This window comes from Sinohyriopsis cumingii, chromosome 2, assembly GCF_028554795.1.
Source record: "Sinohyriopsis cumingii isolate HCF-2022 chromosome 2, ASM2855479v2, whole genome shotgun sequence".
Taxonomy (NCBI): domain Eukaryota; kingdom Metazoa; phylum Mollusca; class Bivalvia; order Unionida; family Unionidae; genus Sinohyriopsis; species Sinohyriopsis cumingii.
Window position 1 is genome coordinate 83975929 of NC_142962.1, and position 26755 is coordinate 84002683.

Below are 26755 nucleotides of genomic sequence, written 5' to 3' on the forward strand. Positions count from 1 at the left end.
CAGTGCTTAGGGCACCAGTGAGCCTTAATCCGCCCCTGATTATACAAGGCATACAAATACCAAACCTAAAAAAGAATTAAAAAATGCTCTAACATGCATATGATTGCAACATCTTTATAAGAGAGGGGAAATGCTATAAGCGTCGGGTTCCAAAATAAACCACAACAAGCACGAAATCTTAAAAATAGTTAACTGGAGGGGCAACCACCCTGGATTATCGCCCCCCCCCCCCCACACACACACACTTACTGAGAGACACTGTAAAGGCTCTAGGGGTTTACTTTGGTAATAAAAAAAAGAAGCTGTAGAAAATTATGAACATATTATCAATAAAATAAGAGAAAATGTGAAAATCTGGCCATGGCGCCATTACCTATCATGGAGCGGGCCCAAGTGGCCAAGACTTATTTATACTCAAATATTAACTACATAATTAAATCCATAGATATGGATAATACAATTTTAAACAAAACAGACAACGAAATAATAGATTATATATGGAATCATAAAATGCATCATGTAAAAAAAGAGACATTATATAGGGCCAAAAGTAGAGGGGGCTTGGGGTTGCCGAGCCCTCTACTACTATAATTAACTAACATAATCAATAGATTTTAAAAAAAATGCACTCAGACCCGGCTACAGCGTGAGAAGCACCGTACATCTACTGGTTCGGCTTCACCTTGAGAAACCGACCAGAGATATACAAAAATAACAAATTAATATAAAAAAATCGAAGTGCCACGCAAACATATGAGAACTAATTTTAAAATATAGAGACAAAACAGATTTATGCAAAATTTAATAAGTAAAAGTCACGCTTGGATTAGGGAGGAGGTAACCAAAAATATAAAATGTAGAGTAGAGCAGGACAACTGAGGGGGTAAATTGGACAAAAAATTGGAAAAATTGGGGAAAATAAGATCTGTCAAAACACAAAGTATAATTTTTGAAAACCTGCACAACACCTGGCTAACAGGCGAAGAAACAATCAAACATCGTATGCTGAGGATAATGCCGAAATGCCCTTTATGTAAAACAGCGAACTTCACCAAACTACATACGATTGTCCAATGTGATAAATCTAAACATAATAGGATAAAGTTAATAATGAAAATTTGCAAAAAATATAAGTATAACAAAAATAACATTTTATTCATAGATTTAGACTACGAAAACAAAATCGTTCTAAAATGTATAGACTATATAGTAACTACGATGATATCCTGTGGACAGGTGATAAAGATTTTTAAATAAGATACGTGGTAAAAATAAGAATATTAACCACAACAAGAACTCAGTACGTCTTACGACGAATAGATACTTACCGTCAGGTTGATATAACGCAATTGATGTTGGAATTGGGGGAGAGAGGGGGAGGGAGGAATAGGTATTATAGACCGAAGGGTCGCGTAGCGCAATTGCGAGCTGATGCCATACCCATACCCCCTCCTCGCACCCCACAACAGCCATATTTCAAAGAAAATTTCAAATTCTATTTCAAATATTTCAAAGAAACCCATATAACTTTTTTTTTTTAAAAGAGAAAAGGGAAGAAAGGAAGAAAGAAAAAAATAAAAGAATTTTGTAATTTAATTTTTTTTCTTCTTTCTCTGAAAGAAAATTCTAAAGACATATATAGGAAGGGATACAGGGAAAATATAAGGGGGAAGTAAATGGCGATGACATCATGGGGCTAAGTCACAGGGCTCAGTGAAGTGCATAGGCCCATCATGAGTCTTTGAAAACACCCAATGTAGAACATAAACAGACAAAATAAAGACACAAATACATACTGTATAACACTTAGTTTAAAACCCTACTAACTTCTCCCGCACTGCATGGTTGACCACTATAGAATAATGTGGTCTCATAAATACGTTTGGATCTTTTAATAAAGCATAATCAGATAAACTAAATAAAGGAGGCCTAACGCGACCCAGGAAAAACACATAGAGAATAAAGAAGCGTGAACCTTGGATCGAGCGTAACCTACCTATCAACATCTTTAAAGACTATTATGAGGAACGACACATATTATCACTCGAATAATAAAATAGGAAATTATTTTTTTTAAACAAAGTCTAAATAGTACACCATTCCATCGTCAAAATTAGAAAACCATAAAACAAATTAAAAGATACAATATAACATCATAAAGGAAGAAATACAACTGGGAAAGATATTTGATCTATACTTGCTGTCACAAACATAAAGAAAATATAGCATACACACAATATAACACCATTACATATAGCAAACACTGAGACCTAGGCGACATATAGCAAAGGTTACAAAACATTTCAAGGGAATGAACTTCGAGCAAGGTGAGGGAAACCAGACTCGGACGAACAACCCTTTAGATAACACTATGGAAACATAAATACCCCATCAAAATTTCTAAAAACTAAATTTTTTATATAAAATTTTGTTTTAATAAAACGTAGAACACATCTGAGGGGGAAATACACAAATATAAAATACTTTTTATTTTTTTTGGGAAATGGGGGCATCTGTCCGTTGCCCCCCCCCCCACTCCCAAAAAAGTGTGTGTGTGTGTGTGTGTGTGTTATTATACCCATTACATTACTTGCAAAATATATATGGTGCTGACATTTTCGGCAAGAGGGAGACCTACCGATATTCTGCATATAATTATTTTAATGTTTTTCAGAGCGAGAGTATTGGGGCCTGATCTGTTCAATATATTTCTCAACTGATACAGCAGGTATAATCAGAGGCGTAGCGGGGGGGGGGGGGGAAGGGGAGTACATATGTCCCCGGGCGCCAAGGTACAGGGGCGCCAAAATGAGGCTTACAACGTTACATTATAATAAGTAAACAAGGGTAATATTCAAAAATGTGATTAAACGGGGAGGGGGCTGGGGCGCCAATTTTATAGTTCGTCCCCGGGCGCAAAATATCATAGCTACGCCTCTGGGTATAATAGAGACCCCCCCCCCCCCGAGTTTGCCACAGAGCGCTCGTGTAATATACGGTTTAATACAAAATACATGATTGTGGGCAGGAATATACAAAATTTGGTCGATATACATGATCGTTGGTATCTATTCAAACGAGGGCCATGAAATACATTAGCAAATTCCTACAGTATTTTAAGGCAGGCGATTACGAATTATTTAAACCACGTTTTTCATCTGTCACAGATTTTATAATCATTTTGAAGTGGCTGCTTTATCTCGAGGAAAACGAGCGGTAAGTGTTATACAAAACAAAATCTTAATAGCAATTTGATCACTTTTGCGTCATTTGACAGTAAGAATAGTAATAAATAGAGGATAATTTCTTTTCCTACGTTAGGCCTAATACCTGGTATGTTTTTTAGTGTGGTACACACACAAAAAACAACCCCAAAACAACACTAACAACATTTTAAAAAACCCACAAAAACGAGTGCCGTGCCGAAGCCACGGGCTAAAATGCTTTATTATCATTTTTTTTTATTTATAGCATCAATCACAAATTGAAATATATACAGTATTAGCGTTGGAAAAGAAAGTTTTCTTTTTGTTATATTTTTTTTTTCTCACCCTAGCGAAACACTTTCTGCAAATGACCTTAATAAAGAAAAATAATAAATTAACCTAAACCACTTTGAATGTCGACCGTATCTTTTATTTACACGGCATCATGCGCGGAAGAAAATACCAACTGAACCGGGATTTCAGACAGCAGATGAATTGAAGTTGATTCATTGAACATCATTAGCAATTGTACAATCAAACAGATACAACAATGAAAAGTGGAACTATGAAAAATCGAGAATGTTAGATTTGCGAAGGATTTATTCCGAATCATTGTCTGCTAATAGAGAATTCATGTCAGTTGCTGTGTCGGCGATGCCCACACAGCGCGCCGTCCAAATGTGAAGTTGCGTTTTGCTGACAGACATAACACTGTGCCATAATTTATCTGATGGCATGTAAAGAAGCTGCTTAAATTATAGTATTTAAAAGTTTCTTCATTTTGTAAGAGCTCAAGAAATTAATTCTGGTTTGAAAGACAAGATGACGGTAAAACTCAGAAGACGTAGCTGTACAGTACCGTTGGTGTTGGAGACGTCATAATAAAGGTAACTGCGTTAACTTCGCTTTTTGTTTGGTAATTTGTTGGATATTATCTTTTGCTGATCTTCTTTGAGCTTGGAGTAAATTTTACATTCTGAACATTTTTATTTGCACTTATCTGCTTAATATGTATTGCTGGGATATCATATAGAATATGAAGTCAGTATAATGGTACTATATTACATATTTGAATGATAAAAGACTGGTAAATGATATAATGATAAACTACAAAATAAATAATTTGCCCAATATCCCAAATATGTTAATTAAAACAAACATTGAATGTAAATTCAGATATAATGAGCAGTTGTAAGAAGTAAGAAATAACATTTTATCCATTGAACCTGTTATGTGTTATCATCATCAGTTTTAAAATAAACACATGGAGACAAGTTTGCTTAAATTCTAAAATTAACACACACACACACACACACACACACACACACACACACATATGGTATTTTAATCTAATACAGAAATGGTGACATTGATATATGCAGACCAATAGTTTTTTTCTTCTACAGATATAAATTAAAAAGCCTAATTCTGAGAGTTTCACCTACAACATTCATGATGGGAAAGGGCCACTAATTAAGAGCTGACATATGTGGAAGAAAAATACCATCCATGTTGAAAAGGGCTAGAGGTAATGTGAGAAAACATAATTTATCAATCTTATTTAACATTATTGTTGATATTTTATCTCAACTGGTCAAAAGGCTAAGTGGGTTTATGTAATGGTCCAGAGTGTGTTATTTATTTCACATCCCCTTCTGTCTTTCAACAGTAAGAAATTAGCTACTTTGGAGTCCATAGTTCTGATCAATTTGTTTATATAAAACTTGGTTTTGGGCTTAAATCAACATCTTGGATAAATCTAATAATGAGCAAAATCCAAGTATATACATGTGATCATGTATAAGATTAGTTGAGTTTTTTAACCAGCCTAAAAGCCATACTTCCACAATATAGGCTAAAATCATTAAGTTGTCCTTGAAGTTTGATGAGTGTTAACCATTAATAATAATAAGGTGATCTTTCATCTGAGTATGTTACCACCGCATGCAATATTTATACATGTAGTGCAGTTTTTACTAAACGTAGAATACATGCTTATATAAATGAGATCTAGATTGAAGAAGTGAAGATGCATACAAATACATGAGGTTATAACCACTACTGCTGATTCAAGTTTGATCATGCTTGGCCATTGGGCTTATAGAGTCAAGTTTCACAATGATGCTTATTATGAGTGTGATAAAGGTATGGTAGTGAAGTGACCTTGCATCTGATTGGCAGAGTTTCTTATGATTTGCACAACAGTGTTTATGATCCAATTTAGATCTGACTTGTTTAATTATTTGCTTGTATGTCTGAGGCTATAAGCAAAATCTATGCATATAATGTGGTGGTTCTACATCTCACTAGCCATTCTTGCTACTGCTCTTAAAACTATTTCTCATTAATTTCATCAGACTTGGTGAATAGATTTATCTCATCAAGATATAGCAAAAGAGCAATTTTGTAAAAAAAATATTCATTCATATTAAACTCAAATTCTGCATCTGATTGGTTGACCTTGCAAATACTATAAGGGCTCTATTTCTGACAAAAAGATTATTTTGATCTAATGTAGCAGAAATGCTTATATGATCAAAACATTGAACATATTTGATGACAAATAAGAAATAGTTTTTCATGCAAATTTGATAAACATTGATAAATCGGTTCATATCATTAAAAGCTTGGAAGAGTTTGATTACATGTGAGACCATCACATATTAATCATTCTTTATTTAGAGAATTATTTTTGTCAGGATTTAGTAAAATATGTAAAATCAATATGGACTGGTTTTGTTATGTACAGCAACACTAGTTGTTTACTGAGTACTGAGGGAATTGGAGTAAGGCAAGGGTACATTGCAGTAGGTAACCTGGTTGACTTGATAACAGGATTTTAACACAAACATTTTTATCAGGAGTCTAGCATACTAACCATTGATTCACTGCAGATCCTGCCCCCATTAGTTACCTTTTAATACATAAAGCATTTGGGTTTTTTATGTCACAAATCCCATAGGGATTAAAATTAACATCATAGGTCTCACTGGATAGTTTCGTATTTTGACATCCCTCTAATTTTTAAGGTAGAAGGCATGAACCTAATTATCACAAGCCTAGCATTTATAAATTTACACATAAGCTAAATCTATAATGTGGTTCAGATTTACTTTGAGTTAGGCATGGAAATAGGTTGGCTTGTTGGTGACTGCCTGTCACAGTTAGATGAGCATTGGAGATCATATGCGTAACTTAGTCTGCAAATGAGCTGCCGACTTTTATTTGTGTCTGCTACAGAGGTAAATATAAAAAAATCTTGATGGTAGAGGGGTGATGAAAAGTATGCTAATTTGTTATAGTACTAGTGAACTTTATTCATGCATAAGGCACATACTGATTCTTTTAGTTGCCTTGTCACAGAAAAATATTGAAAATAGCTATTTCTAGTAAAAAATGAATGTAAAATGTACCTGCATCCTTTGACCCTACCAGAACCAAACTAAAAGCTCAAATTTGTGCAGCTGCTTTTGCTCATCACAAACATAATTGGGAGTATAACTGCTAACCCTACCCTCTAGCACACATTTCATTCATTCATTGGATTAAAGTCACGTGCACCTTTCGGTATGTGCAACTGTTTAGTTTGTACACGTTTGTGTACTTTTTGAATTTAGCGATTAACTTATACAATGCCCCCAAGCAAGCAAGCCGAAGCCCAGGTGCCCCAAAAGGTCCCGCCCAGGCTCTCATCGCTGCAACCTTCTCCATCGTTGTACTCCGTTGGTGGTCTGTTTCTGCATCCTGCATCTCCTTCCTCTCTCATTTCAGGCAGTAACCGAAGCACACCAGCAGCAGTATTATGAAATTTTCGTTGCAATCAATGCCCAGTTCCCTATATTTATTGGGCTATTCCTGTACTATCTTGCCAAACATGTGATTGTCACATACGCTTCAGATATTCCTGAGTTGTGAATTTTCCTATCTTTTGTAAGGTCTATTAAATTTTGTGTACTTTGCGTACTTGAATTTTCCGAAAATTTTTTCACATCTAGTAGGCTTTTAGTAGCCCTTTATTTTGTTTTGGAGATCTCAATTTGGTTAAGTATTTCGTACGTGTGGCTTTAAACCAATCAGTGTGTTTCAGGGCCAGTAAGTTGTTGGTCAAAAGAGGGCTTTCGTGGGTCAGAATGAAAGCCCTATGTGGTAAAATTTGTTTGTAAAAAAGAAAAAAAAAAAGAAAAGAAAAGAAAAAAAAGGTGGGTAGGGAGTGTGTATGCTATATTTGTGTGATGGCTATAGACATTTTTGTTCGTTTTTCTGCTTTTCCCACATATCCCGACAACACACATTCACGCTCACTTTCTCATTCACACTTATAAGTAGATCTGGGGGGGGGGTGGCCTTATTTCTTTTGTTTGATTTCGGGAAGGCAATTCTTTTCATACTGGGGGGTGGGGGTGGTTTGATTATTTGAGGCATACTCTTTTCATTGTTTCTGCCTTCATTCCCCAAGGTCTGCAAGTGTCCTGTTCTTTCTTCTTTTACTGCCTTAGGACGTTTAACTTCATCCTGTGCCTTTTCCTGCTCTTCTTTATTTCAGCTCTTTCTGCCTTATCCTGTGTCCGTTTCTATTTTGGTCTTCTCGTCCTTTTGATACTGCCATGTTCGCCGTGAGATGTTTTCTTCGAGGGAGGTGGTTTGATTGCCTTTGTTTCCCTTCGCTTTGACCACTTGGCTATTTACCTGTTATTTTTGTTTAGCTTAGCTATTTGTGATTTATTTTAATGTATATTTTTTTTATTTTTATTTTTTTATATTTTTTTTATTTTTTTTTGATCCTACGGGACCTAGCATGCCGTTATAATTCCGAAACAGTGATTTTGTAATATTTTGTCCTTATCTGGTTTTTATTGTTCGGGTTATGATCGGCTGTGCCAGTCTGTGAACCCACGATACCGAGCCGGCCGTCACAATTCCCAAACAGTGATTTGTAATATTTTGACTGGTCTTTGATTTACTTTTTAATATTTTTTTTTTTGTTTTTTGTTTTTTTTTTTTTTTTTTCCTTTTTTTCTTTTTTTTTTTTTTTTTTTGAACCTACGGGGCCTAGCATGCCATTATAATTCCAAAACAGTGATTTTGTAATATTCGTCCTTATCTGGTTTTTATTGTTCGGGTTATGAGCGGCGGTGTCAGTCTGTGAACCCACTAGCCCGAGCCGGCCGTCACAATTCCCAAACAGTGATTTGTAATATTTTGATTGGTTTTTTTCTTTTTTGGTTCGATCTTTTAGGTTTATTGGTTTTAATTTCTTTACATGGTCTCTCTTTATACCCAACCCTTCATTCGGTTTAGATTTGTCCCCTTTTGCCTATTTTGTTAATGAATGTCATGATGTTATTATAGGTCATTCCTATGTTATTGTTTTTTGCCACAAGTAACTCCGGGTATGTCCACCGTTCTCCTATTTGTTCCTGTTGAGATTTTAGTTCGGCCCTTTCCTGGTTGTATTTGGGGCATATATTTATTAAGTGTGCGATTGTTTCTGGAGTTGGGCAGTAGGGGCAGTTTTCGGTTGGTCCCCTTTTTATGTGTTTCCCTGCGCATCCTGCCAATAGTGTTTTACCTGTTCTTATTCTATTTATTATTGTTATATCGTATGGATTTTTGAAGGTCGGACTTTCGACTTTTCTACTTACTTTTTTCATCATCGTGTGTATTAGACTGTTTGCATCCGATTTTTCCCATAGCTCTTGCCACATGTCATTGATCTTGTCCCATGTTATTGATTTCAGTGACGCTGTATGCTATATTTTGGGCTTTTGGTTCGTTTGTGGCGTTTTTTGCTTCTGCATCTGCTTTGTCATTGCCTGGGATTATGGATGTGAGAGGGTATCCATACGAATTCAACGTGTTTGTTGTTTTTTTCAATCTCTTTAAGTAGCGATCTTGCGTGATTAATCATATTAGGTCTGCTCTTGGATTGGTCTGTTGCTAACGATTGTAGTACACTGTAAGAGTCGCTTAGAATGACTGCCTTAGTTGTGGGGTATGTTTTGACGTATGTTAATGCCATTAGTATTGCCATGAATTCTACCGTGTATATAGCGCATTGGTCTGGGAGTCTTTTTCCAACGGCGACATCTAATTTTGGGATCACTATCCCTGCTGCAGTTTTATTTGGATTTTTGGTTTTTGATCCATCTGCGAAGATTTGCGTGTATGTCTCGTATTTGTTGTCAATGTACGTTAGTATTGATGCTCTTAGTCCTATCGGGTCATTTTGTTTTTGTCCTAGTTTACGTAAGCTAAGATCTATTTGTGGTGTGGGACAGGTCCACGGGGGGTCTGGGTAGTACCTTATTTTTTCTGGGTTGATATTTGCGATTTGAAATTTCCTTTTTAATTCTATAATTATTTTCCCACTAGGTATTTTTTTATTTTTTCCTTTTGTATCGAATGGTTTGTCGCATGCTAAGAGGGCTTGTAGCGTGAGGTGGTTGGGTTGGTGTATTGATATTCGAGTCGAGTATCGCAGCATCAATTCCTTCCGCCTTAGGTCTAGCGGGGGTTCTCCTACTATTATTAAGATATCTTGTGTGGGGGTACCATTTAGGACGCCGGTGCATACCCTTAGCGCTTTTGATTGGACTGTGTCTAGTTTCTTTAGTAACGTGGCGTTCACCGCTCCATATACCTGGCAACCGTAGTCCAATTTTGCTCTTATAAGTGCTCTATATAGGGTAACGAGTGTTTTTTGATCAACCCCCCAATTCACCCCTCTGAGGTTTCTGTGGAGGTTGATGTCTCGTTTGCACTTCGTTACGAGTTCTTGGATATGAGCTGCCCACGTGAGTTCGTGGTCGAATACCATACCTAGGAGTGTCGCTTGTTTTTCGAATTTGATGGGTACCCCCTTTAGGGTTAAGTTTGGAGTGGGTGGGGGGTGGCCACCTCCCGGATTGAAAACTATGCCTACTGTTTTTAGAGGTGACAATTTAAATCCCCATTTATCTGTCCAATTTCCTATATCGTTTAGTCCTTTTTGTAAGTGCTTGGTCGTTTCTCTGCTGGCTGGGTTGCCAGTTTTCCATACGGCGCTGTCATCGGCGAATTGGGATAAGTCAAGGTGGTTGGGTTTTACCGCTGTTTCCAGGTCGTTTATCATTATATTAAATAAAGTTGGGCTGATTACGCTTCATTGTGGCGTGCCATTTTCCAGTTTGTATCGTTCGGAGTAGTCTTGTCCTAGTCTGACTTGTATCTTTCTATCGGTTAGGAAGTTAGCAATAAATTTGTATATATTGCCAGTTATTCCGTATGGTTTAAGTTTACTTATCAGTCCCTTAGTCCACATTAGATCATATGCTTTTTCCATGTCTAAGAAGATGGCTGTAACATATCTGGATTTTTAAAATTTTTCTCTAGATGCTAATTTGACAGCAGTTTCTAGTCTCATGAGTTGGTCTATTGTGCTTCGGTAGTTGCGAAACCCGCTCTGTGTATTAGCTAGTAGTCCTTTGCTTTCTAAATGGTATTTCAGCCTGTTGTTTACCATAGTTTCCATTATTTTACATATATTGTCTGTTAGTGATATGGGCCTGTATGATTTTATATCGCTTGAGGGTTTTCCAGGCTTAAGAATCGGGACCACTACTGCCTTTTTCCATCTTATAGGTATGGTACCGGTTTCCCATATTTTATTAATGAGGTTAAGTGCAATTGTGACAAGTTTTTTGGGTAGGTTCTTGTACATTTCATACCCCAAAGTATCCTCCCCGGGGGATGTGGTCTTTTTGCCGGCGAGGGCCTTTCTCCATTCGGCTTCTGTAAACGGAAGGTTTAGTGGGCCGTCATTATTTCCTGCTTCCTTTATGTTGTCAGAGTTGCTTTCCTCAAATTGCCTTTTATGATTTTTAAACTTATCCTCTAAGTTGGTATTGCTACACATGTTGGCGAAATAGTTTGCGAATAATTCTGCCTTATGTTTGTTGTTTTGTCCAGGTATGTTGGGGGTTATTGATTTAGTTTTGCCTCTCATTTTTTTAATTCTTTGCCACACCTCCTTCGATTTTGTGTTAATATCTAGTTTTGAGCAGAATTCTCTCCATGAGTTTTGTTTAGCTATCATAATAGTTTGTTTGGCAGTTTTTTCCTTTTCCTTGTAGTAGTTAAAGTCCCTATTATTTTTAGTTCTTTTGAATTTGTTTAGAGCTCTTTTTTTCTCTTTAATTGCTATTTTACATTCATTATTCCACCAGGGCACCGTGGGTTTGGGTGCTACTCCTTTAGTTTTAGGAATTGTTTCTTGGGCCATTGTGTTAATGGTTTCTATTAATTTGTCATTAAAGGTGTCAATGTCCCGGTGATATATGGTTTCTGGGTCGATTGAGTCACCTATCTGTTTGAACCTAATCCAGTTGGCCTGTTCGTATTTCCATCTTGGTGTGAAGGACGCTTTATTTTGAGGTATTCTAATTTGTATTTCTATATTTATAAGGTAATGGTCACTTCCCATAGGGTCGCTTTCATCAACTTGCCAATCAGAAATGCCTGTTAATCTTGGTGTGCATAGAGATAGGTCTATTGCTGATGTGTGGCCTGTTCTGTCATCTATCCGGGTGTGCATTCCGTTGTTTAGAAAAACTAAGTTGCATTTTTGTGCCCATTTTTCTACAATTTTTTCTTTAATGTCCGTCTTTTGACTCCCCCATAGTTCATTGTGCGCATTGAAGTCCCCGCATATTACCACCCATTCTCCACAGTCTTTAATCATTTTGATTGTTTCGTCTGCACTTAAATTGCGCTGCTCATTTGTTTCATAGAGGTTAACGATTAGTACCTGCTTAGTTTGAGCGGCTATTTTGACTATCTGTATTTCGAAGTCATTGGGCGGTCTACTATCTGTTAATTTATGCATTTCTGATGTAATTCCATCTCTAACAAAGGTTGCTAACCCCCCTCCTCTTGCTGTGGGGGATCGATGCTTTAGGTATTTGGTGTTGTAGCCTATGATGTTTGGGATACGTGAGGTATCATTTAGGTGGGTTTCCTGTATGCATATAACATCTGGTTTTCTTTCCTGTTCAAGTATTTTGTTATTTAGTTGGTCAGCGTGGGCCCTAAGGCCGCGTGCATTCCATTGCCATATTTTGATTTCTGCTCTGGAATCCATCTCTAGTGCAAAAAGTCTTAATAGTTTGTTTAATTTACTGTTGTTTTCGTTTTATGCGTGTTTCCTACCAGTGAGGGTGCTACCTATTTATTTTGTTTTTGGTATCCTGATTTTTGTTTTGGCCTGCTTATAGTTTACCCCATGGGAGATCATATATTCGACTATTAGGGCTTCTCTAAGAGCCCTGGGGCATTCTGCGTGGTTTGGTTTGTGGTTACCACTACAGTTAGCGCAGTGCTGATTGGTGGCGCTACATGTTTTCCGGTCTGGGTGGTGAAGACCACATTGATTGCACCGGAATAGGTTTCCGCAACTCTTAGAGTAATGCCCCCAATTTTTGCAGTTGCCACAGAACCGTGGTTTGTTTTTGAAAGCAAAAATTTTTTTAGCCTTGAGTTTTTCGGCTATTTTGATAGTTTCTGGGGTGGCGCCCTTAAAAAAGAGTACCACTGCAGTGCTATCCTTTCCCCTTCTTGTTTTTAGGCGGATTGCTTTCTCTACTTCCTGTCCTTTACTCCTTATGTAGTCTACTATTTCATTGGTTTTATTTTGAGTTGATACGTATATGACTCCTTTGTTGTGTGTTTTTGGGGGGTTTGGGTCTATGTGTTGTTTTGTTCTGTTGTGTCTAGTGACCTGAACATTTATTTGGTCTATTCTTTCAATTTCCATATATTTGGCAATCTGTTGTTCAGTGGTGCATTTGATTATCAGCAAGTCGTCTCTAGTGCTTTTAAGCGTGAATTCTCCTTGGTGATGTTTGTTCAATTGCCATGCTATGGTTTTAAAGGCTAACTTCGTTATTTTGGAATTTACTCCCTTGACGAAGAGAGTCAGTTCAGCGGGGTGTTTCTTGTTTTGGATATTTTGCAGACTGGTCTTTTTTCCCCTGGTGTTTGTCTCTTTAGCTGACTTTGTTTCGTTGTCCATAACCGGCTTGCTGGGTCTTGTATTCTGACAGTTAGTGTGTTCCTTATTCTTTCTAACTGGTATTTGGGATTTGGTTTTCCTATTATTCTTACCTTTTGTTGAGTCGTGTGTGACTGCTTTATTTGTGGTAGGGTGAGGGCGTTCTGTTTCATCTAGTAGGTTCTCAGTTTGAGTCCCCTGGCTGCTAGTGTTTTTAACCAGCGTGGTCTGGGTTGTTTTTGTGCTTGTTGAGTATTGTTCCTCAGTTTGGGTACTCATGTCGGATGTAGTTTTGCGGTTACTCGGTAGATTGTCCACATTCTCGTTTACGCTTGGTGACAGGTAGAGTCTACTCATCGAGTCAGTTGGGGTCGAGTTGAAAATTGGCGTTAAGAACTGTATCTGTCGTTTTTCTCTTAGGGGGGATGAGACTGCTTCGGAGTAAGTTTGCCTTAGTTTATCTGCCTTTAGGTTGACCAGGCAGCTGAGATAACTATTTGATGATGTGACATTAATTTTGTTGTTATCCATCTTGAGTTTCTTTATTTGATGTAAGGTATATATGACGGGATATTTCTTTAGTTTTAATCCTGGGTTTGTTTTGATTTCTTGCAATTTATTTGAGTTTAATTCTAGCTTAAAGCTATCTGTCTTAACTATACTTTATTCTACTTAGTACTATGAAAAAGCAACAGCTGTAAGGGGATATGCAAATAGCATTTATTCTGATTTGTGTAATTAATTATTATATTACTATTATCCAATTTAAACTTATTGAAAATTATTTTCTAGCCAAATGGTCAAAGTAAAAGGTTTTACTTACCCCGATCCAATTTTCTTTTTAAGATCTTTAGAGTTTTTAAATACAGCCTTCTAATTATACAAGTTTCATTACATTGGTCAATAATTAGTCACATGTGATGACACTTGTAACTAATCAAACCACAGCAACTGAGAGCAGACTAAGCACTGATATTTATATGGTACAGTGGCAATATACAGTCTGTCTGCCGCAACACATGAAACAAACTGGACAAATCTGAAAGCCTTGAATTTGACTTTATTTATCTGTATGGTAGAACAGAACCTGAGTTGAAAAGCTTTTAAAGAAAGACCTTGATATCAAACCTAATAATAACTGCAGGAGTTATATTATGGATAATTAACCATTCTCTCAGTTTCAAACTGGGCATTCCATCCCATGGGGTTCTAAATGTAAACCAAGTGTAACTGATATCCTAATGAACTGTAAAGACCATAGCAGCACAACAGCAGGGGACCAGGTATGTCCAGATCCAGAAATCACAGACCAGTTTCAAACTGATGATGAACCACATAAAAATTACACATCTGCTAGAACTTATGTTATGAAGATAACTTAAATTGCATTATTATTAATCCTCCTCCTCACATTCATCATAATTGAGATGCATCATATATGTTTTATTGTAAAATAGTTTATGCAGCATAATTCAGTGAAGACCTTTGCTGCCAATTTACCAGTGAACCATTTGTTTCAATGAACATATTTTATGTTGTAACAAGGAGCATCATTTAAACATTATGATACACTTATCATACCTGTATATGAAATCTTAATACTAACACTTATACTTGCAATACTACTACTAATAAAAACACCTGCATTGATAATTTGATTATGTTCAATTGGACTTGTATCTAAATGATCACCAGCTGTATGAAAAGACATATTTTAATATATAGATATTGGATGGAATACTAGTTACCACAATTGAATAGTCATATGATAAATGATATATTATTTTAAACAATTTATATTTGCAGTGAAACATACTTTTACATTATTTTCACTTAAATTTCATTTATAGAGCAGTATACTCTGCATTCATTAAATTACTGAAATGGTTATAATACAACAACAAATACTGCAACTTCCAGAATCACAAAAATCAAAAGATATAAACAAAAACTTCCCTACATGTATCAACAGTTGTCACTTAATAGACAGAACTCTGAAGATTTAGAATAGGATGTTAACAAATTAGGTATTCAAGTTAAAAAGAAAAAAATACCAAGTAAGCTTACTACCAAAAAATCAAACAATAACAGTGAATTTTAGTACATTCCCAGGAAACAGAATATATGATTTTTCTTAACTTGATCTGATACATCTTAAATCTATAGAAAATGATTCATATTGTATGACTAAAATATTATGTAAACAAAAATTCCATCACTTTTTTCAGATGCAACATGCATACCCCAACCCATCCTTCTTGATCATAAAGTATACCAGCATTCCACAATAAGATGGGGAGCTGTAGTGGCTCAGTGGTTAGCTTTCTGGACCTGTGAAATAAGGTAGGTTCAAATTCTACCATCAGACCAACCTGGGTTAGCTACCATGGTGTGTCCTTGGGCAAGGCACTATACTTAAAGTGCCTTGGCACTAAATAACTTACTTGTGTTGGTTTACCATAAAAGGCCAAACCAAACACAAAAAAACAACAACTTTAAAATATGAGTTTTGTCAATACTAAGTAATTGAAAATCATACTGAAGAAATGTTTTTGTTAATACAGATTAATGGATCTAAAAAATCTCTTTCTTCTGCAGGAGTTTAAAATGTTAAATTAAAAAGGTCATGGTACACATTGCTTTGTTCGTACACATCAGGCTCCGTAACCCATATCCAACTAAAAATTTTAGTAGAGTCTGAATAAAACATATTTTAATCTGGATGATAATATTCTTTCTCCATTCATATATTACACCACCAAGATTGATCCAAATAAGATTACATTTTACTATAACACTGAGGATGAGTATGCCTCTTAACAACTTACAAATGTGGAGAGAATGGAGTTAAACTGAACTTTGATTTCTTTTCAACCATAGCACAAGATGATCATTTATTATGAAAAAACCTGAATAAAGTTGGAGTTCATAACCATGACAGTCTTGATACAATATAAATTCAATATATTATTGTTGTCTTGAGGTATAGTTCTGTATATTACAATCTCACACAAGATCAGGGTATATTTTAGTACCATACAGTTAATTCGGGATTGTATTAATACCTATTCTGGTGAATGAACATTAAATAAGATTTACTATTTTGGAACCAGTTGCAATAAAGTTTACTAAACAAGAGAAAATATGACTTTACTATAATATCTAAAATGTAAAATCTGCAAACAGAATACTTGCTTGACTTTACACTTCAACTATATCATAATATTTATTTGAAATGAATTTATACAAATGGCATTAAATTTGGTTTCAGGCTGGTAATGACAATGGTAGTAGTGAATAGGGACGGTCTAGGGACTAGGGAACTTCCATGTTAAAAAGGGTATATCCACTCTGGGGACTATGTAATTTAACATGGGAGAAAAAAAAAAATATCCATTCTAGGGACAAGGGGAATTTAACATGGGAGAAAGAAAAAAAACTATTCACTCTAGGGACAAGGGAAATTGAACATGGGGAATAAATCGTGGGACTGTCTTGGGACTAGGGGAAATGGAACAGGGTCGGGACCCTATTTTAATAAGGTCCCGACCTGATGGGTCTATGAAAATGGAACAGGCGAAAATTGAAACAGGGAGGGGTCTCTATTTTTTTATTATTTTTTTAAACAAAAAAATAAAAAAAGGGGTAGGCAATTGAAAGTCAAGATCTTTTCGAGAGATAGGAATGGCCCTGAAAAGGGCCTTTGGTTTTATGTTAATATACCCTTAACATAAAGGGCATCTGTGACATCTTCTTCTTGACCTTAGGCTGTGCCTGACTACAGGACCATAGATTAAGACTCTTTTGAGGCATCCTTGATGCTCCACATAAGATTCTTCGCATCCACAGGCTGGTGTCTGTCCTGTGGATAACTGTCCAGTTGGATCGGACATACATTGATATGTCCGTCCGGAACATCATCGAAGACACAAGCGTTGAAGATTGTACATCGGTCCACATGTTGGGGTGCTGAGTAACAGGTGAAGGAATGCAGTGAACTGTACTTATTTATAGGGGTAGGAAGGATTGAAACGGATTGAGTTTGTTGACCAATCCAAACACGCGTTACAAAATTCAGTCAGCCCACGTCCAATCCGAAGAGAGCAGTCTGTGACGTCACATAGTCTATATAGATTCGCTAGCGCCTGTGCGTAGTCAATCTAAGCGACAGTTTTTCAACATGACGGAAACTCAGAAAACGATCAGTTTGGGTGCACTGATGGTGGAGACTACCCAAGGGAACCCAGACTTACTTTCAGAAGAGGTGAATTGGGATTTTGTGGATTTTTTTACCTTGCAAGAATTTGTTCCTGAACCTTCGTCACCTTCTCCTTCATTACCGCACATGGAAAATTTTAGACAGAGACAGAAAGAAGAATTGGAGAAATTTATACAACAGCAAAAGGAAGCGGAACAAGCTTTTCTCCTACAGCAACAGCAGCAAGAAGAAGAGGTAAGAAAAAAACAAGAAGAAGAAGACGCAGCAGCAAAGAAACAAGGGTGTCAAAATCAAACGGTCACGGTACTGTTAGACATTTTAGTTAAGAAGTCTGAAACAGATGTATCAGACTTCTTTATTACGGCCGAAGAGAATACGACCTTCCCAAGCTAAACACTCCAACCCTGTGACTACGCCTACTGCACCATCCTTAGTGATTTCAACGAAATCATCATCAACAGTACGCAGTCCAGAAGTAGGCCTTGGCCATGGCAAAGGTTTAAGACAGTTAAAGTTGATTGTTTAAACTCACCCCTTACACCAAAAAAGGCCCTTTTCAGGGCCATCCACGTCTCTCGAAAAGAGATAGGCTTTCAATTGCCAATAACTAAAAAAAAACATTTTACCCAATAGTACCTGTCTGTGTATGAGTGTGCGTGAGTGTAGGTTCTTATTTTAAAATCAAAACCCAAAGACACTTACCTTTTATAATTAATTTATTCTTTTATAAATATTTACAATTCACAATTCACAACAGAGCACTTTAAAAAGTTCATAGACTTATTCTGTCTCATTGTTCACTCTCTGTTTTTTTAATTTCTTCACCGTCATAGTCTTTTCCTCCTCTTCCTCCTCACTTTCTTCCCTTCTTTTCTTCTCCTGTTTCTTTTTCTTCACCTGTCTGTTTTCTTCCTCTTCTTCTTCCTCTTCCTCTGAAGAATCCCTCTCTTCTTCTGACTCCTCTTGTTTCTTTTTTGGGCAGTCTGGTGACCAATGTCCTTTTTCTTGACAATAATAACAGGTATCTTGACTTTTGTCTCTTCTAACCCCTTTTTTTTCTTTTTTGACGGTCTGGACACTCTGAAGACCAATGCCCTTTCTTCTGACAGATATAGCAAGTATCTTGACTTTTATCTTGAAAGGAAGGAGAGTAGTCCCTCGGCTGGTCTGAAGAGAATTTTCTAATGACCCCTCGCAAAGCTCTGATGAAACGTTCAATCTTGGTAGTCTCTTCCATTGTTGTGCTCAGTTTGAGAGTGAAATGAATAGTGAAAGGACAAGACACATACCCTTTATATACGCTGGTCTGCTATGACTATAAATTAATCCATGGTGTTTAAACTTTAGTCATTTGACTTTTTGCTATCGAGATGAAATGATCCAATTCATTTGAGAAGAAAGAAGAAGAAAGTAAGAGGCAGAAACGTGATCTATCGCCTCGTACTAGGGCTGAAGACTTGGCACAAATTCATGCCAGTGATTTTGAAGAGGACATGAGTGAACCAGAATCCAAACCCTCTAAACAAAGTTTACCACCCTTAGTCAACCCTGAAAAGTACTATGACATTCGAGAGACGGAAAAGCGTCCCTCTAGAAAATTTAGAACTACGGCTTACAAATACACAGTGAAGTTTAAAGATTTCAAGTCTGAAGTACTGTTAGAGAAAGCAAAAGGGTTCATCACCGACATGTGGGATTCTTTGCTCACCACACTCAAGCGACAATGTCAACCCAAAGAAGATGATCGCTTGAGACTTTCCATACAACATGACGGCTTGAAATCCCCTGTTTGGATCGAGTTTAGCAGCCCTGCAGAATTGACCACTTCCAAAGTCATGGACAAGATTCAACACGTGCAACAATCTAATGACCAGTTTGACATCACCGATGGAAAAGCCACACTGGACATGACCCACGTCTCTCCTCCTCAAGGGACCGGACAATGCAGAAAGACCTTATTGGTCAACAACCTTCGCATTACCAAAACAAGTCTTGTCCAAATTAACAATTTTCAAGACCACATGTGTTTAGCCCGAGCCATCGTGGTGGGATGAACCTATGCCGACAAGAACGACACGGTAGAATGGAAAAGAGCCTGGGAGAACATTCGAAAATCGAACCGAGCCAAACAACGAAATGAAGCAGAACTTCTGTTACAACAAGCATGCCTGTCCAAAGACACATCCTGTGGCATTCCTGAGATGCAAAAATTGCAAGATGCCCTAGCTCCACGATACACCTTGAAAGTGCACCCTCAAGAAGTGCGCGGGTCTCTGTTGTTTCGAGGGAAAGACTTTAAGGATGGAAAATACATTCACCTCTATCATCACGATGACCATTTCGATACCATTACCACTATCACTGGATTCCTGGGATACAAATATTACTGTGAGAAATGTGACTTATGATGGTTATAATAATCGAGAGCAACACAAACATTGTGGATCGAAATGCTCAGGATGTTTGGCCTCTCAACCCTGTCTGAGCGAAGGGCAAGAACCAGTGCATTGTCCTGCTTGTCTGCGCACATTTGTCAGCCCTGCCTGTTACCAACAACATCTGAAGATGCAAGGTTCACAGAAGAAATGTGCTTGTCAACTCCTGAGATTGTGCCCAATGTGTGGACAAGGTCTATGTATCAACAGTACCAAGGCACACGTATGTTCAGGAAAGAAAAAATGTCACATTTGTCACTGCATTGTGGACTTGGAACACCAATGCTACATACAAAAATACCAATCCCAACCAGAGAAAGAGGATGGTCACAAGAAGAAGAAAGGCAATTTCATCTTTTTCGATTTCGAATGCATGCAAGAGATCAGTATTCACATTCCTAATTTCTGCGTGGCTCATCGAGCGTGTGAGAAGTGATTCAAGAACCTATCTTGAGTTATTGCCCTCACTGCAGTAAGATTCCTGGAGGGCGTGAAAAAATCTTTCAAGGACCGAACACACTAGCCGATTTCACACAATGGGTCTTAGACCCCATCGACAAGACGTGGAGCCAAGAGGACATCGAACATTATTATGGAGATTGTCATTGTCATGCCACGGTGATGGCTCACAATTTCTCCGGATATGATGGACAGTTTCTTTTGAGATGTTATACGGAACGTGGCATCGAGCGTCCTAAAATCACTTTGAACGGAGCCAAAATCATTTTCATGCAAGTGGGACAAATGCAGTTTAAAGATTCGATGAGCTACTTAGCCATGCCTTTGAGTCGAATGCCTAAAATGTTTGGAATGACAGAAATGGCTAAAGGGTACTTTCCACACTTTTTCAATACAGAAGCCAATCAACACGCCGTTCTACCCCATTTGCCTCAGGCTCACTATTACGACCCTGACAACATGCGTACCGAACGAGAAACTTTCTACGCTTGGTACCAGGCTCACGCCTCCGACCCTTTCGACTTTCAGGAAGAAATGCTAAAGTATCGTCGTTCCGACATGGACATTTTACGGCGATGCTGTGGAAAATTTCGAGAACTGTTCATGGAACACGGAGGGGTTGATCATTTAAAAGAGGCTTGCACCATTGCCAAAGCATGTTCCTTAGTCTACCGACAACGATTCATGCTTGAAAACACTGTGGCTGTCATCAGTCCTCAAACGACCAACTATGTCAAACGTCAATACTCGGTCAAAGCCCCATGCTGGTTGCATTACTTGTGCGACAAGGAAGACAAATGGATTCAGCATGCCCGAAACGGACAGGGCGAAAGATCATCGGAATGCATTCGGTCAATGGCTGGGACTTAGAAAACCCCAAGATCATGTACGAGTTTAACAGTTGCTTATTTCACGGATGTCCCGTCTGTTACCCTGACCGCGGCACTAAAAATCAGTTCTTACAACGAACCATGGAAGACTTGTACCAGGCCATTTGTCAGCCACGCCTAAAGTTAGAACAGGAAGGATACCAAGCGGTGGAAATGTGGGAACACAAATACAATCACCGTTTGAACACCGATCCCGAGTTTAAACGCCTCATGGAAAGTTACCAGTTCATGGACCCCCTGAACCCAAGTAATAGTTTGTACGGAGGAAGGACCAATGCCACCTGTTTGCTGTACCAAGCTGACGAAGAGAAAGGAGAAGAAATCATATACTTGGACGTGTGTTCACTGTATCCCTACGTGTGCAAATATTGTTGCTTTCCTGCAGGGCACCCACAATTGTTCACCGAACACATCGACCTAAAAAACATTCGACAATACGAAGGCTTGATCAAGTGCAAAGTTTTGCCTCCCACGAACCTATACCATCCCGTCTTACCTCGCCATTGCCAAAGCAAACTTATGTTTCCTTTGTGCCGTACTTGTGCTGAAACGTGCAACCAAGATCAACCTTGTCATCACACCCAGGAAGAACGGGCCTTGACGGGGACATGGGTCAGCGTAGAATTGTTCAAAGCTCTGAACATGGGATACCAACTGTTAGAAGTGTACGAAATTTGCCACTTTCCCAAGACACAATAATTCCACAAGGGTGACCCCACGCAGAAAGGCATTTTCGCAGACTACGTGGATGCCTTTTTGAAACTGAGCAAGAAGCCAGTGGCTATCTGTCCTGGTGTCACACTCCCGAAGACCAAAAGACATTCAGAGAGAAATTCTGGGCACAAGAAGGCATTACTTCAGATCACATTGAGAAAAACGAAGGCAGGCGATCGTTTGCCAAAGTGATGTTAAATTGCTTGTGGGGTAAAATGGCACAATGACCGTGTTTACCCAAGACGGAGTATTTGACCGAACCTTCCCGCTACTTTCAGATGATTCACGACAAAGCCAAATTCATGAAACACGTGGACGTCGTTCGTGAGGATTTGATCTTGGTGAATTACGAAGAAGATCTGAACTTTGTAGAAGATGACCCCTTTGGAAATGTCATCATTGCAGCTTACATGACAGCTCATGCTCGCTTAAAATTGTACGAAGCTTTAGAACTGTTAGGGGAACGTGTCTTGTACTTTGACATGGACAGTTGCATTTATATCGATCACCCGAGTCAACAGCACCCTGACATCGAAGGAGACCGTTTAGGAGCCTGGACAGACAAGCACCCCGATGACAAGATTCTAAGTTTCGTTAGTGGTGGTCCCAAAAATTACGGCTACGAATACTGGGCCAAACAAGGAGAAGTGCACACGAAGTGTAAAGTGAAAGGACTTACTCTGAATTATCGTACCAGTCGAGTGGTCAACTTTGGCATATTGAAAGAAGCCTTGCAGTCTAGAGATAGTGACCACCTATCAACCCAACAAGATTGTACGTTTACCCACACACCACATCGTCAGTCGACCCTTGGAAAAAGTCTATCAAATCGTGTAGCAGAAGCGAGTGCGGCTTCCCACCCACTTTACTTTGTCGTATGGACATGTCGGTATAAAACATTGGTTGTAAGAGGATAGCCACCCACCAGAAGGATGACTTCGCCGCAGCAAGAATCGAGTGAGAAATCCAGTGAGAACTCCAAGTTCAAACCCTACCATTTTCCAGTCTTCTTACCTGACTATTGTGATTGTGCCCGTCGATTGGACATGTTTCAAAAATGGCCTACGGATAGGGAAGGATTACCTTCTTCGTATGTTTTAGCTAGAACAGGATTTGTCTACTTCGGACCCGAGTCAGGATTGGGATACGAAGTACAGTGTTTCGCTTGCGGACTGAAGTTACGAATGGATCTATGTATCTACAAAGATTCAGCTATTCTGGAACATACTCGATGGTCTCCGCACTGCCCTTACCTTTCAATGGCCTTTCCACCCATTAAACTACGGTACAATTATGACGGTACCTTAGAGACGGTACCTTCCAAAACTAGACGTAAACACATTGCATCCTATTTCATTGTTGTTTCTTTTCCACATAATAGCTTATTTTTTATAAAATGTTAAACTTTACTAATCTTTTTTCAAGATCACTTTAGTTTGCAAAAATACATCTTGTCATTTATTGGCATTCTACATTGAATTTTGTAAACTAGCTATAAACCTGACCTAATTACTCAACTTAACTGCTGACAGAAACAGTCTACAGTAAATGTATTTCATTTCTATAGCTCGATGGATAAACATTACATCTTTTAAAGCTGTGCACAGAATAGGCCGACATATCACGAGTCAGGAAAACATGGGGGTGGTATCCCCTGTGTCCAAAATTAATATCATTTTGAATAGAATATTCTGGTGACAATTGCCTCTTTTCAAATGGTAAGCATTGCTTTTTTTTATTTTCATCAATCTGTCAAATTCGGTATGCATTTTGCTTTAATATTTGAGATGGAAACCTTAGGTGCATAGAAATGTCAGACAGCATTGTACATCATGGATGGTGTCCAACATACTTTTATGATCATAAAACAAAATCCCATTTTTTAGTTATGGCCACTGATTTAAAAAATATTCATCCAAGCTAAATATAATAATAATAATAATGAGGACTTTGTATAGCGCCTAATCTTCAGAAGCTCTAAGCGCTTTGCAACATTAGACAACATAAAAACATACACAATGATATGATTACAAAAACAAACACCATGAAATTAGAAAACATAAAAAACATGCTGAGAATATTTAAGGTAGTTAACATTATTAAGTCATTAAGTTTGTTTTTGTAGTCAGAATAAGTAGTTTTGAGAGCACTCTTGAATGGGATCACTGCGTCTTTGTGTCTAAGTTCAGTGGGCAATTCATTCCATGTTGCTGGGCCCTGGTATGCAAAAGAATGCTGTCCATGTGACTTTGTTTTCATAGTGAGAATAATGAGTATATGATTGTCGGAAGAGGAGTGTAAGTATCTTGCTTGTGTGTACACATAGGTGAGGTCGGATAGGTATGTTGGACTAGAGTCTGTCAGTGAAACGTAGCACAGAGAACTAATGTTGTGTTTGATTCTGGATCGAATGGATAGCCAGTGTTGGGTACAGAGCAGCGGGGAGGTGTGCTCTGATTGTGGTACTCTAAGTATGATCCAAGCAGCTATGTTTTGAACTTTTTGAAGTCTCTGCAGTAGATATTAAGATGAACCAGACAGAATTGAGTTACCATAGTCCAGTCTTGAAAGCAGTAATGAACACACAAGCGTTTTAGTGGCATCAACTGAAAGATATCTGAGAATGGAGCTGATGCGTCTCAGCTCAAGATACGCAGCCTTGCATATGTTCATGACATGTTGGTGCAATGTGAGAGTACTGTCCAGAGTAACACCTAGGTTTTGTACTGATTGTGTGAATTTAATGTTGGTGTTGCTGATATTTATTGTGTGAGGTAAAGGATGTGAATGAGAAAGTCTTTGATAAGTAAGTATGGCTTGATTTAAATTGTGTTTTTCATGTGACTTGCCAGAGATTTTTAAATGAATTGATAAAGTAACTTGAGACACATTTCAAAGTACATGTTTTAAAAATATTCCATTGATTATTGCTGGCATTTAGAAAAATGCAATGCATCCTTTGTTGTGAAACTTATTTTAAAACATTGTATTACTCATGCAGAAGCCTGCTTGAAAACTAATGGCAAAGCAAAGGCAAATGGAATGGAAGAGACCATATCAGAGACCCTCAAATATGCACCCAACCAACGCAGAATGATAAAAAACAAGGTAATCCAAATGACTCTTATTTCATCAATATTGGATTCAGTTTCGTCTTTTAAAGCATAGTATTTGCAAAGCGGATGCATTTCTAAACTGATAACAAAATCAACTTATCCTATTGCCCAGGACTATCAGAGCTAGAGTCCAGCTAACTACAATATGCATATATCTTGTCTGATCGGACAAGTGCCTCCATTTGGAATTTTTATTCACATGAAATATTTGGATGAAATAAATTCATCTTTGTGCAAATTGATTGCACCATCCACTTGCCAGAAATGACAAGTAAGTGCAAAGTTATCTTGTATCATGGCTTAACGATAGTAAGGGAAGCACAAGTGCAGTGAAGAAAATTTCATACATTTTTATAATGCTGATTAACATGACTTCTGCATATGTAACTAGTGCTGAGATGATATGACTTTATTTAAGCATTACAATTTTGTTTTAATTTGCAGGTGCCTGAGCAGAAGAAGTAATAGATAAACTTTACAGTGGAGTTGGAGACTGATTCTGATTCATAATCTTAATTAAATCTAGAAAATAAACATTAAAGTCATATTAAAATATCTGTTGTATTGTTTCCTTCTTTCATTTTTCTCTTAAAAACAAATGTCTGAACCTTTAGTCTGTAAATTCAGTGGATTCCTTATCAGCCCATCTACTTTTACTTTACACCATGCTACTTTAAAAAAAAAATGAATTATCCCCATTGGGGTAGGTCCCCCCAACCCCCCACCCTACTTTGTCAACTTACCTGCCACATTTAAATCTAATGGAAGGCCCTGCTGTAAAGCCTGTTAGTAAAACTACCCAACAAGAGGATTTCATACATTTGCAACTCCTAGATGGATGGTAATGTTTTCATTTTTGTAATGTAGATTTGGACATTCTTGCCACCAGTATGGAATATGTGTTTCAGAAACACAAGCAGCTTTCATCAGATTTGCATATAGGTTTTATATGTTGTGAGTATGTTGTAGGAAGTTTTTTTAAATAACATCATATGAGATGATGCCAGTGGAAATGGCAGAAAAGTGTCTGTATTGTTCACCAACTACACCTTGTTCTTACAAAATGTGGCTGTTACACATTCCCATGATGATGTCACTGACAGCCATCAGTGAGGAATGCCCCAACAAGCATAATACAAATTGCTTCCATTGTAATTGTTACAATTCCATTCTGACCACTCCGGTGTCCTAGTGGTTAGAGCGTCCGCCTCAGAAGCGGGAGGTCATGGGTTCAAACCCCAGCCAAGTCATACCAAAGACTTACAAAAATGGTATTAACAGCTACCTCGCTAGACGCTCAGCATTAAGAGGTTAGTGTTAGGACTGATCGGCCTGGTGTCAGGATAATGTGACTGGGTGCAACATCATACTACATGTTTGCAGCATGATGCCCCAGTGCTATACATCACTATAAACTGCCACACTGCAGACATCGTAGCAATATGACTGAAAAATTATTCAAGCTACGTTAAAAATCCAATCACACACACACAATTCCATTCTACGATCCAGAACCAACACTAATTCCGTACTACAGTTCTTGCATTTCAATCCAATTTTGCTTTTGAAATGTAGTGCCACTCAATTCATAATGAACCCATTAATTTCAAACACTCGCAAATACTTATTATTCCTGTCTACAACTGAAAAATATCTATATAAAAAAACGTGTAACTGTGTTTTATGCAA

General features: G+C 37.8%; 1 long non-coding RNA gene across 1 annotated transcript; it reads left to right on the forward strand.

Moving 5' to 3' along the window:
• The first annotated feature begins 2633 nt into the window (after positions 1-2633).
• LOC149805300 (uncharacterized) lies at positions 2634-25621 on the forward strand. Its single transcript, XR_016418555.1, has 5 exons — positions 2634-4093; positions 4613-4734; positions 15462-15576; positions 24952-25058; positions 25511-25621. It is a non-coding gene; the product is annotated as an uncharacterized LOC149805300 (long non-coding RNA).
• Positions 25622-26755: the final 1134 nt, after the last annotated feature.